The sequence below is a fragment of the Ictalurus punctatus genome, chromosome 27 (assembly GCF_001660625.3).
Source record: "Ictalurus punctatus breed USDA103 chromosome 27, Coco_2.0, whole genome shotgun sequence".
Lineage (NCBI taxonomy): Eukaryota > Metazoa > Chordata > Actinopteri > Siluriformes > Ictaluridae > Ictalurus > Ictalurus punctatus.
The window spans coordinates 14,137,428-14,151,019 of NC_030442.2; positions in this window are offsets into that span (position 1 = coordinate 14,137,428).

Here is a 13,592-nt window from a genome sequence, read left to right on the forward strand (position 1 = left end):
ATTATTATTATAATTATTATAGGCAGAAATGACAGTTTTGGCCACATTCTGGTCTTTTTTTTTTTTTTTTTTCAGCCATAGCATCAGCCTATGGGTCTTCTTATACTGCCACACAAATATTCATAGAAATGACCATGTCAGAATGATCTGATTCCATGTCATGTGTAATGCATTTAATGGATCTTTTCTCCTAAAGTTGGTGTCCTCTAGTTGGGGAAGCCATTCTACCAAGCATTTAATTGTGTGTGTTGAAATATTAGTGTATTAGGGTGCTGTGATGTGGTCTTAGCTTACTCTGCGTCCACCATGCTCAAAATCTAGACTTTCGCTTGTAAACAAATTCACAGCAGGTTCCTCGGCTTGGCTGTGTTCTGTATCGCAGATGGTTAATACACATATTTTTAAATAACATTCAGATGCGTACCAGATAATAGACTAGTAAAGTGTTGACAGATGGAAATTGTTTGTAAATATTGACTGTGGAGCCAATTTTTTTCAGGGTAAACTTTTTGCATTTATTAAAGCTGCAAACAGTGTTGATGGAGAAGGTATGAAGCTTGCCAGTGAAGTTTGGATATCAGCTATGAAGCTGATATCCTGTTGGGACAATTGTATGATGGCTGTTTGAATGACCTTGTCAAATGATACCTCACTGAGTTTTTTTTTTATTCTTTGGGGGTGCAAACTTGTGCTCCAAGCTGGTAAGTGTTTGGATCCGGATTGGTCTTGAAAGGTCAGGATGGAAAATCTTTGAGAGCACCATAAAAATGCCGACAAAATCGGTGGATAGGCTAGATGACAACAAATCCTATTAAACTATCTAAAATTCTCCAGTCTCTAGTCTAAATCCTTATTAGAGGTTTTTGTTGACAGCAGTAAGATTTATTTCATTATAACCTGCTAAAACTCTGAAGACACACTGAAGTGTTCTCAGATGATGCCTATGAAAACCTTTGTGTTTTCTTTAAGATTATTTGACTTATAATACAATATAAATGAGGGATTTCATTGACAGCCAGTGACTTATATTGAAGCAGATATGGTTATAGGGATTTATATAGTGATGAACTGATCTAAGACCAGGATCAGTATCAGGATCTGTGATGATATTTTGTCTGAAATGCTGGATTGGTATCACATTGAATCCGATGTTATATTTTGTGCTATAAATATGTGTGATGAGCACTTACACAGCCAAGATACTGCATATAAACATAACAAGGAACATGTTTTAAAGCATTTTAGCATAACTTGGCAACAGAAGCTTCCGGATAGGCGGATTGGTGACTAAAATAATGCGAGAATTAGGTTAATGTTTGGTATCAATCAATACCCAGATCTCTGATCTCATTATTTTGTAGATAATTGAAAAAGTGGGATCATTTAACTAATTAATCAAACAAGGGGTGTAATTAATCTCTAACCAAACAACGGATGTAACTAATCTCTAATCAAACAAGGGATGTAATCAATCTCTAACCAAACAAGGGATGTAATTAATCTCTAATCAAACTAGGGATGTAACTAATCTTTAACCAAACTAGGGATGTAACTAATCTCTAATCAAACTAGGGATGTAACTAATCTCTAACCAAACTAGGGATGTAATTAATCTCTAACCAAACTAGGGATGAAACTAATCTCTAACCAAACTACGGATGTAAATAATCCCTAATGAAACTTCAAATGAGATTAAATAAAATAACCAGATAAAATAACTAGAAAAGCTAAAAACGTAAAGACATACAGTCAATAATGCACCATTTATCACAATAAAATGTGTTGGAGCAAACGAACACAGCACCAGCAAAGGCAATCAACCAATGGCACATCACCCGGTGTGCACCACTTCAGATCAAAACATGCGTCACCCAAAGTGGCAGTCACCCAACCCGGTAGCATATAACTGCCTTAAATACGCTTCCAATATAGGATACGAATGACTTATGCACCAAAACAGGTGCAGGGTAATTTACCCCATTAAGAGATGCAGCAGATGAGCTAAACTCAAATACACTTCATCTTTAGTAACTGCCTGGTCAGGGTTGCAGTAGTTTTAAAAAGACCATTTTAGGTTTAAATTGGACTACAGATAAAGATATTTTGAGCACTGGACAAATATAGATACATATAGTGATATGGTGTTACTTCCATATATAGATATTTCCAAGACATTACGTTAAGCACTTGGAGTTTGGACTTGGTACTGGGTACTGTACCTAGATTCAAACCAAGGGCTATAACATCTTTATTAAAAAGGCTAGATATTTGAAAAGCTGAGTCAAACAGTAAGAGAGAAAGAGATCTTGATGGAAGCAGAAGGAAATAGAATGGAAATGCCAAGGTTTTGAACTTAGCATTCAGACATCCAGGAGTAGGCCTTCCAAAGTGCCTTCATTTCCTCCAAGCTGTGTGTGTGTGTGTGTGTGTGTGTGTGTGTGTGTGTGCACAGAATATCAAAGGTCTGCGATTTTTAACCTGTTCTCATATTCGGGCAGAATTGAAGCCGGCAGGGCATGCCACATTTTGACCACACTATGCAATATATATTAAACTTATCATACGAGTGAGCTGATACTGCCTTCCCCATGATGCATTTTCTCATGCATCGCCAGCATCTTGCCATGCTAGATGTGTTATGTCCTCGCTCACACCTTCCTCTGGGAGAACTTATTAGTGCTACTTGTTGCTGCTTTATTAACTACCAGCGGTACTCATCTCGTCTCTGAAAGCACCTGTTTTTCATTCTTGGGGACTGCAAGATAGAAAAAACAAAAGAAACCCACATCCTTTGGGAATTTTAGCATTTCTTTACATGGAATATTTTTTATCCGTGTTGTTATCAACGCTTGGTGTTCATCCTCCCTGGCTTTGATGTTAAAATATACAACTTCAACTTCAATTTTGGGAAATCGTTCTGAATCTTACCTCTCGAGAGAGATGTTTCTCCCTTCTCAGTGAGTACAGAGGCCACAGCTTTATCTTATCCTTCCTTACTTTGTCTTACACATACTAGTGAGATGCTCTTATCTCTCTGGGCTTTCTTTAAGCAGGTAGTAGATGTGGGTCGTTATGTTCTAGAGATGAGCCTGGCGTAATGAGATAAACTGTTTGGAAAACTGAAAGGACCGCCTCCTAATGTGGCATCTGGGGACAAACATTGACAACAACACCTCCAATGATGAGAGAACAATTAATTAAAAGCGCGGCAGCACTTTTCTCTCTCTCTATCTCTCTCACATACACATACACATACACACACACACACACACACATACACACATACACACACACACACACACACACACACACACACACACACAGATACTTACTCACACTTACTCACTCTATTTCTCTCTCATTTCTGTCACTCTTTGTACACATTGTTTCTGTCCACAAATGCCTGGATTAGCTAGAACTGGCAACTCATTGGTCATTGTTCCAAACAATAGTTCACTTTCCTTGACAACATATTTTGAAATTTTCCAGGGCAAACTCAGCAAGAGATCTCCCAAGAAGAAGATGGATGATTAAAAGCACAATCATGTTCAGGGTGCAGCCCAAGTCTAATATCCACCGTTGGGACTGCAAACAAACAAAAAAAAAGAGCAAGTATGTCTTTTAAAGGCAACAGGAGAGCAATTAGTGTTTGACGTAGATACCATTTGTCACTTGAAAACAGATAACATTTGGAGCAGACTATAACGTTTGGGATATTAAGCAAGGCAAAAATAAAACACCAATGTAACAGAATTCTGGTCAAAACAACCAAGAACTAAGAACTATGCAACTAAACACAAGGCCAACTGGGTTTATATACTCTCTCAGTTGGTTGTTTATTAAAGCAACAAACAACAGCAGTAACAAAATCCATGCTGAATGACTTGCATATTCCATTCCCCATCACGGGGAAACCTGGAGTCTATCCCAGGGAGCATCGGGCACAAGGCAGGGTACACCCTGGACAGGATGCCAATCCATCGCAGGGCGCAATCACACACACTCACACACCCATTCATACACTACAGACACTCTGGACATGCAATCAACCTACAATCAATCATGTCTTTGGACTGGTGGAGGAAACCGGAGTACCCGGAGGAAACCCCCGCAGCACGGGGAGAACATGCAAACTCCACACACACAGGGCCATCGAACCCCCAACCCTGGAGGTGTGAGGCGAATGTGCTAACCTTGCATATTAACACTTGCATATTAATCATTATAATTAACATGACATCTTCAGTAGTGCCAAACATTTAGTTTGTGATTAACTTTTTTTTTTTTTTTTTTAGCTAAAACTGTATTTACATGGAAATGACCCATAATGCCATTGGGCAACTTGTAATACTGGCACCAGTACGATTTAGCCCTTGCTTTAGCTCTACCTGAAGAAAGCGATGCAGCAACACTTTAGTGCTTTTTAGTGCTTTTCCTCAAACAGATCAGGTTCTAAAAGCTCAACATTCACGCTAACACCGCCGCCACCAACATCATAATCATCATCATTCTTGTCATCTCATAAATCACTAACAAGCTGGGCGGAAACTGTGTCGTACAGCTGCATTGCATTCTGGAACTGTGAGTCCTTTCTAATAAGAGTCATTTCTCATTATTATGATTTTGAACATGGCTGGGAAAAGGTGAGTGAGGAAAGAAACTATTGCTCTTTTGTTTTTAGAAGATAGCAGTCCAACCTGACTGTTATCACATAGCATTAAAATGTTAAAATAACAGCATCCCCCTGAGATAAAGAAAATATTCAACCAACCAACCAGCAAATTAACACCAGAATCACTAAACAATTAACAAATATTTCACTAGAAATATATTTATCCTGTTTCAGAATAAACTTACCCTATCAGATACACCTACTATATACTGTAGCCCACCTGTTACTATACACAGTTAGTCCGAGCTCCTTAACCTCATCCAGTGATGCAAAGATATTTGTTACCCAGATGAGGACGGGTTCCCTTCTGAGTCTGGTTCCTCTCAAGGTTTCTTCCTCTTAACATCTTAGGGAGATTTTCTTCACCACTGTCGCCACTGGCTCGCTCAATTGGGATAAATTCACACATTTAAAATCTGTATTCCGTGTTTATATATTTCTGTAAAGCTGCTTTGAGAAAAAGCATTATACAAATAAAATTGAATTGAATTAAATGGAGTTGAATATTATTTGCCTGACGGCTTACTCTCGGTAGAGTAGTGACAGTGATGCGGTAATGTGTGTGGTGAAGCAATGAGGTGAAGCAGCAATGCTGGGATTTTTAATCACAACCCAGTGCTTCAATCAAAAACAGATATCCATCCAAACTCAGCCATATGCTTAAAGAAACTGACGGTGATGAAGGGCTAGGGAACAAATAATTCAACCGAATCAATCGTTTCCTCATGCTTCACTGTGACATTCTGGAGATGTACAGCAATGTAAATTCTAGTAATTTGCAACAAACCAGAATCACAGGAATGTTTGCTGATAATAGATGCACCTTATAATGAATAGTGGATGAATATTGAATCAATAATATATGAATAACTGACCATTTCATCAACAAGACAGTAATAAGGAAACCAATACAATGAGTCTCATCTTCGAGCAGTACATTTTTTAAGCTTTAAACAGTTATTTAAATTGAAATAGAGAGAACGTCGTTGTCTGTACAGACAGAAGGAGAGAGAGAGAGAGAGAGAGAGAGAGAGAGAGAGAGAGACAGAGAGAGAGAGAGAGAGATGGAGAACCGGTATACATTTCGAGGTTGTGCCACTCTACTGATGTGTGTGAAGAAGCCGTGGCACACTTGCTCTCATGATTTGTATAATTAAAAGGGTGCAAGCGAGCGTAATGATGAGTGATGATAACTCATGCTTCTCTATTATTTAATTAGAGGTTTCTTTAAGACCATTCACACTGCCAAACATACACAGTCAATGTGTGCGTCACTCGCTCAATAAGATAACAGGAAATAAAATCTCGAGTATAAAGAAATAAAAGCTTGTTGTGTTGACACTAATAAGGGCTTGTTCATTAAAAGCTGACTGCAGAGGGATTTTTGTGAGTTCTCTGGTAAGACCATCAATAGCAATTAATCAACAGTTACCTAAATCCCAGCAAGCAGGGACCCCAAATCCCAAATCCCTGAATCCCAGCAAGCAGAAAATAGTTTAGTGTTGGAGAGCATCAAAATAGACTCGGGCCTGTGAGTTGAATGTGATTTTAGTCATTCCATCTGGAACATTCAATTCCAGTCAGCTGGAGTCTGAGCATGAGCTCGTATACAATGAAGATTCTAATGGAAATAGCAAGTGTTTTTAAACCTGTAGTTCTTAAAGTGGGCTGCCAATTTTTATGTGTTCGTTTAACATGATGCTACAGTGGTGGAAATCACTATCAACTACTAGCAAAGTTATTATTGTTACTATATTGTTTCTGGAAATGTTAACGTCTATATACGGTGCTGTGGAAAAGTATTTGCCCCCATCCTGGTTTCTTCTGTTTTTGTGTATATCTCATACTAAATTGTTTCAGATGTGAAAACAAAATCTAAGATAAAACAAAGGCAACTTGAGTAAACACACAATAGAGTTTTTAAATGATAACGTTATTTATTGAAGCAAAAAAAGTTATCCAATACCAACTGGGCCTGTGTGAAAATGTATTTGCCCCCGTAGTTATTAATTCCCTAAATCTATGAAACTGCATTCATAATGGGGTTCAGCTGGACTAGACACAACCAGGCCTGATTACTGCAAACCCTGTTCCATCAAATCAACACTTAAATAGAAATTTTTCAACAGTTGGTTAAAAGGTCTTACCCAGTAACACACTATGCCAAAGTTGAAAGAAATTCCAGAAATGATGAGGAAGAAGGTGATTGAAATACATCAGTCTGGGAAGAGTTACAAAGCTATTTCAAAGGCTCTGGGACTCCAAAGGACAACAGTGAGAGTCTTTATCTCCAAATGGAACAATTCGGCACAGTAGTGAACCTTCCCCGAAGTGGCAGACCTTCTAAAATTCCTCCAAGAGCACAGTGACTATTCATCCAGGAAGACAAAAAAGAGCCAAGGACAACATCAAAGGACCTACAGGCCTCTCTTGCATCAATAAAGGTCACGTTCATGACTCCACTATCAGAAAGACACTGGGCAAAAATGGCATCCATGGAAGAGTGGCGATATCCTCAAACCTTTTGGGAGAATGTTCTGTGGATTTATGAGTCAAAAGTGTCTGGAAGACAGGGGTCCCATTACATCCTGCGTAAACCAAACACCGAATTCCACAAAAAGAACATCATACCTATGGTCAAGCATGGTGGTGGAAGTGTGATGGTGTGGGGATGCTTTGTTGCTTCAGGCCCTGCGCAGCTTGTAGTAATTGAGGGAAATATGAATTCTGCTCTCTACCAGAAAATCCTAAAGGAGAATGTCTGGACTTCAGTCTGTAAGTAGAAACTCAAGCGCAACTGAATTATACAGCAAGACGATGATCCAAAGTAAATCCTAGTCCTAGAAGTAAGTAAAAGACTGATCTACAGTTATCAGAAGCATTTGGTTGCAGTTATTGGTGCTAAAGATGGCACAACCAGATTTTAAGTTTAATTAATAAGAAATTGATAAGCAAAATACATAAATAAAAAACTGTATTGTGTGTTAATTCAGGTTCCATTTGTTTTATGTTGTATTTCATTTGAAGATCTAAAATTATTTAGTATGAGAGAAACAAAACCAGAATAAATCAGGATGGGGGTAAATACTTTAAAAAAAGTAAATACACAGCACTGTATGTATGATGTTAACTCATAACAGCTGTTAAAGATCACTTGGGTTAACAATTTATTGTTGCCACAATGGAGAGGCTGAGACGGATGTCAACTGACATGACAACTGTGTCTCTTAATGTATCTTAACACCATTTTGTCATTTTGAGCATGACTAGAAATACATTAAGTGTGTTTTTTCTTTTCTTTTTCTTTTCTTTTTTTCTTTCTTTTTAAAAAAAAAAAAAAAATCTAATCCCGTGTATTCGGATGGAGAGGGGTAACATGGGAAGGCAGGTTAAATTGCTACATTAGTTCCATTGTTTAAAAATTTCTTATTGCATTACATAATACTGTATAGCAGTCCTTCAGCATTACAAGCAAATATATTTATTCATTCATTCACTCACCTTCAGTAAGCAATTTATCCTGGTCAGCGACATGGTGGATCTGGAGCTTATCCAGGGAACACAGAGTGCAAGGTGGGAGACGTCACCTTACATGGTAAGACAGTAGTTTAATTATTATACCTTTTTATCGAATTGCAACTTGTAACCCTCGGGCATGGCGGCTTAGTAGTTATCACATTTGCCTCGCACCTCCGTGGTTGGGGGTTTGAATCCCGCCTCCGCCTTGTGTGCGTGGAGTTTGCATGTTCTCCCCATCCAAAGACATGCGTTGTAGGCTGATTGGCATTTCCAAATTGTCCGTAATATGTGAATGTGTCCCCTGATGGGTCAACACCCTGTCCAGAGTGTCCCCTGCCTCGTGCCCAGAGTTCCCTGGGATAGGCTCCCATGCATAGAATAAGCGGTACGGAAAATGGGTGGATGGATAGAACTTGTAACGATTTAAACTCCTAGATCTTAAACCAGTTACATGTTATAAAGCATATAATCAGTAACGACTGTGAATTATTACTGTGAATACATTGAACTGAAAACATGTCTGAAATATTTATCTGTAATTATTCAGTAGTTAGATTATGCTAATAAATCTATTTTGCTATCATAAGGGGATTTACACTGAAATGAGTCATAAAGTTTGTGAACTCCTGATTTAAACGACTTGTTTTTGCAGCTGAACAAAATAACAAAATAACTCAGCAGGAACTCAGCTCTGGTGCTAGTGGCACACTGCCATGCACAGTTTGAAGTTTACTCGAATACACCTGATCCAACTCATGGAGGGCTTAACTATTAGCTGTTCAGCTGGATCAGGTTTTGCCAGCTACAGAGAAAATGTCAAGCTCTATAATTCAGTGTGCTCAGTTGAGTGAAGAAATCCTTGCAATAAATCTAATACATGTAGTTCCATAAAATACATGAAACCGTCACTATAGTCCTCATTCAGGAGTGAGTGTCATACACAAACAGAAACTGACTTCTGAACAGGATCACACAGGGAATTTAAGTGCTGTTGGTTCGTATTATATGCGTCAATTCATCTTTTCTGGCTCTCGGTCTACTTCAGACTCCATTGGGAGCAACAAGTGACCACTCAGAGCTGTACACCTTTAAATAAGAACGAGGCTGTTGTCATGGAAATCCCTGATTTGGTTTTCTATCTTGTTCAGAGGATTCGACGACCCCAGGGTTTAGAATTACTCGAGTGAAACTGGTTCATTTAGTGCAAGTGACACTTATGTACGCCAACGACAGCACATTTCACAAACAACCTGATGGCCTCCTAACGCCAATTAAGCAAAGAGGATCATCATTCTATTCCTTGCTCTGTTGACAGCACCTCACTGAGAACGGTTTATTGGCGTCATTTGCTGTTGGCCCGTGGGTTGTAATGTTGGGATTTGCTTTATGATGTGTGGGTATTAAATACAAGAGAGGCCTGGGGCTGAATGTTATGCCTGATCTGTAATGAAATCTCACATCTTGAGTTTAATGTATTGATTTAATTTAAGCTCATGCCTGAATTCATATCACTTAACATAAATGGCAATTAAAGTTTAAACAGACCCGTAAAACATTCATATGTACAAGTCAAAGAATATTAGTACTTTAAATCAACTATAAATCCTGCACAGGGGGCACATTCATAACCTGTATGTGATTTATCAGAAGCGATATGGACATCCAGTGCCTCCATCTGGGATACGTGTGAACTGCAGGTTTGTTCTTAGGCGTTGGATGGAGAAATTGTCGGAGTAATGTGGAAGATGATCTGATCCAGGATTACTCAAGGATCTGATATCATGTCATGGTTACATATTTTCCTTTTCCTTCTGACAGACCAGAGGACTACTGGAGTCAGTGACGTTTTATTGAACTCACATTTATTTGAAAGATCATGTTCAGGTTATTTGTATGAAAAGAAAAAAAAAAGAAAAGGATTTTAGTAAAGTAATTATCCAGCGATTTCATATACTAATATGATAGCAAGATATTGGTCAAAAGCAAAAGACTTAGGATTCTAATGAACTGGTCTACTTCATCACTAATATGAAGCAATAAAATGAGAAAATACATCCTCAGTTCTGAAAAAGTTGGGACAGTGTGGAAAATGCTAATGAAAACAAAGAGGAGTGATCTGTAAATGTACTTTGACTTGTGTTTAAACAAAAAAAACGTATAAAGGTATTTGATGTTTTATCTAATCAACTGCATAGTTTTTTGAAGATAAATGTTTATTTTTAAATTGATGCAAGCAATACGTTCCAAAAAAGTTGGGACGGGGAAATTTAGTACTAATAGGGATGTGAGAAGTTGAAATAAGAAGGTGATGTGAAAGGTCTCACTTTTGTGAGATACTGTGTATATATGTATATACACAGTATTCCACTCAGAACAGGCCTCGCCATGCTCGACCAAAGAAGTTGAGTGCACATAGTCAGCGTCATATCCATAGGTTGTGTTTGGGAAATAGACGTATGAGTGCAGCCAGCACTGCTGCAGAGGTTGAAGGGATTGGGGGTCAGCCTCTCAGTGCTCAGACCATACGTCGCACACTGCATCAAATTGGGCTGCATGGCTGTCGTCCCAGAAGGAAGCTTATTCTAAAGATGATGCACAAGAAAGCCCGCAAACAGTTTGCTGAAGACAAGCAGACTAAGGACATGGATTACTGGAACCATGTCCTGTGGTCTGATGAGACCAAGATAAACTTATTTGGTTCAGATGGTGTCAAGCATGTGTGACAGCAACCAGGTGAGGAGTACAAAGACAAGTGTGTCTTGCCTACAGTCAAGCATGGTGGTGGGAGTGTCATGGTCTGGGGCTGCATGAGTGCTGTTGGCACTGGGGAGCTACAGTTCATTGAGGGAACCATGAATGAGAACATGTACTGTGACGTACTGAAGAAGAGCATGATCAGTATGCAGTATTCCAGCATGATAAAGACCCCAAACACACCTCCAGCCTTGCTAAAGAAGCTGAGGGTGAAGGTGATGGACTGGCCAAGCATGTCTCCAGACCTAAACCCTATTGAGCATCTGTGGGGCATCCTCAAATGGAAGGTGGAGGAGCACAAGATCTCTAACATTCACCAGCTCCGTGATGTCATCATGGAGGAGTAGAAGAGGACTCTAGTGGTAACCTGTGAAGCTCTGGTGAACTCCATGCCCAAGAGGGTTGAGGCAGTGCTTGAAAATAATGGTGGCCACACAAAATATTGACACTTTGGACCCAATTTGGACATTTTCCCTTAGGGGTGTACTCACTTTTGTTACCAGCGGTTTAGACATTAATAGCTGTGTGTTGAGTTATTTTGAGGGGACAGCAAATTTACACTGTTATACAAGCTGTACACTCACTACTTTACATTGTAGCAAAGGGTCATTTCTTCAGTGTTGTCACATGAAAAGATAACAGTCTCCGACTGCACCAGCAGGGGGCGCTGTGGTGCTGGACTGATTTTTACCCTTGTGTCTCTGCCCTCCTCATCACCTGCCTCCAGACTTTGGCTGAAAAGAGAAAAAGAAGAAGAAGAAGAAGAAAAAAAGCAGATTATAAGAGTCCGCTGTGCACGCCCCGTGTGAATCTGCTGTTACTATAGAAACTGTAACGTATCAGAACGAGCGCATTAATAAACACCTGCACTACTCTCAGAGCTGCTGTTATAGAGAATTAATCAACATCTGACCAATCACAATCCAGAATTACGGTTTAAGGAATAATTGTTATTAATAAATGTGATAATATATTATATCTGATACGTGTCTGATTCTATGTGCGTCAGGAAAATAAAACTGGAAAAAAAATTCTCTTCCTGTGGATGGCTTTAACATCAATGGATATAAAGGCACCAGTTATACAATAGATATGTTGGCTAGGTTAGACAGCAGCCTTATAAGTGGTGAGGGTGGAGCTTATGTAAATATATTCTCTGCTAACCACACCCACCTTACATTCAAGAGACAGGGGACAGTCATAAAGCTGATCAACAACAACCTTGTTACTTTAAATGTATGGGCATTGTCCCTGAGCTTTACCACACATAGGTGTACAGTAAACAGGTGTGTGTGTCTCACCTTTCAGGATGTTAGCAGGACACATGTCTATCTTAGTGACCACCACAAACATGGGCACGTTGAGAGCCTCAGGTGCTCAGGTGTTCTTTAGTCATGTCCACTATACCTGCGTTACTGTCCACCTGGAACAGGTCGGAAGGAGCACACACACAGAGTCACAGAGAACACACCACACACACACACGAATGTCCCACCATGAGCATGCAGAAGTCAGGCAGGTTGCCCATCATGCCAAACACGGTGGTCTTCAGGTACTTCTCGTGTCCCGCTAGGTCGGTGAAGGTGATGACCTTGGAGGACTTCTCGCAGATCTTGGTCCAGTCTGGACTGCCGCCGTGGCTGTCGGGTTTGTTGACGACGTGGCCACGATGGTCGAAGCCCAGGATGCAGTTCCCCACGCTGCTGGTATGGCCGCTCTCCAGCTCGTGCTTGTGACGGAGAAGTTTCTGACGAGCGAAACCTCGACCGTTATCCAGCTCTCCGTGTGTGAGGACACCAAGGAGCGTGCTCTTCCCCGCATCCATGTTCCGTACCACCACCACCACCCTGAGAGAGTGAGAGAGAGAGATAAATAGATGCTCTCCAGAAAGGTGTTCCCCAAGATCTGTAAAACATTAATTTAGTTTATTTTCATTATACATAATCTAAATTTCCTCTGATTTTTGCCAGGTCCTCTCTCTTTCTTTCTCTCTCTCTCTCTCTCTCTCTCTCTCTCTCTCTCTGCATGCTGGGAAGCAGAAATGTGGGAGGGTGTTCACTGTGAGAGGGAAATTAGAAAGGGTCTTTTCTATGGTTTGTCTTGGTTTATTTCTGATCAATTCGATTATCAATTATTATCATATATTTCTTGGATTATTGCTATCTTGTAGAAGTAGTAGTTTCGTGGCGGGGTAGAGATGGTGTCTCTGGACGAATTTAAAATTAGAATTAGAATTGTATGAAGTCATCGTGTATTGCTGTCTCTATGGAAGGGAGTCAATGATATAAGAAATGTGTGCATTACATTGAACGATTTCTTATAAGAAGTTCGGGGAACTTCTCCTCTGCAACCGCAGAGATATTGGTGCTTCTTAGATCACAACTTCAAAACTAAGATATATACCGACGGGTATATATATAGAGAGAGATAATAACAGTAAAAATATTTACTAATGGAAAGAGTCCGTTTCGAAGAATAAATAAGTAAAGAAAGTACTTATTAAGAAGTGCAAGAGGCACGGTATTTTTGCGGTGGGTTATTATCAAGTGCCATGCCCCATTGACTCATTCCATCACCCTGGACATTGGAGGACATCAGGAGCAGCATGACGCATCTGCCGGCTCTCCGTGAAGTAGGAGGACGAAAG